Below are 623 nucleotides of genomic sequence, written 5' to 3'. Positions count from 1 at the left end.
TTGCTCTACTACTCTGGGCGGGTTTGCTTGTGCTGCAGCATGTCCGGCTGTGCAATTCACGGCGATGTGTCCCTCTTGACCACATCTATAACACGCTCGGCTGCCAGCCATGCACCTCCCACCGTGTAGTCTTCCACAGATAGTGCACCCTTCCTCTCTCCTCCCTCTAGCCCCATCTTGATTCCTAGGGTTCCTGTCAGTATGTCGGGGAGGGCGTCGCTCATCCCATCTAGGAGTGGGTCTGTTATTGGAACGGTGCCTACGTGTTGGTGGTAGACGGTCAGAGCCTCCTGATAAATGAGGACGCTTATGCCCAATTATAACTGGCTCTTCACGTCGTTTCTCATCCTTTGGTTTCTCTAAAGCCTTGGTAGTTCTCAAGGCTTCCTCATAGATCTTTGGGTTGAACGCAATACAAATTTCTTGGTTCCAAACCCAATACAAATTTCTCTGTCATCTTTTCCTCAGTGTCCACCATGGACGGTGCAAATCTCTTGAGTTTATTAAACTCTTGGTTGTACTTCTCCACTTTGAGTCCTCCCTGTACCAGGTGGGCAAACTCCTGTTGCCTTTTAAGTCGCTCTGACTTAGGATAATATTCTTTAAGGAAGGCCTCCTTAAAT

Source organism: Cucurbita pepo, unplaced genomic scaffold (genome assembly GCF_002806865.2).
Source record: "Cucurbita pepo subsp. pepo cultivar mu-cu-16 unplaced genomic scaffold, ASM280686v2 Cp4.1_scaffold001001, whole genome shotgun sequence".
NCBI classification, from domain to species: domain Eukaryota; kingdom Viridiplantae; phylum Streptophyta; class Magnoliopsida; order Cucurbitales; family Cucurbitaceae; genus Cucurbita; species Cucurbita pepo.
Note: the sequence above shows the minus strand (reverse complement) of the source record.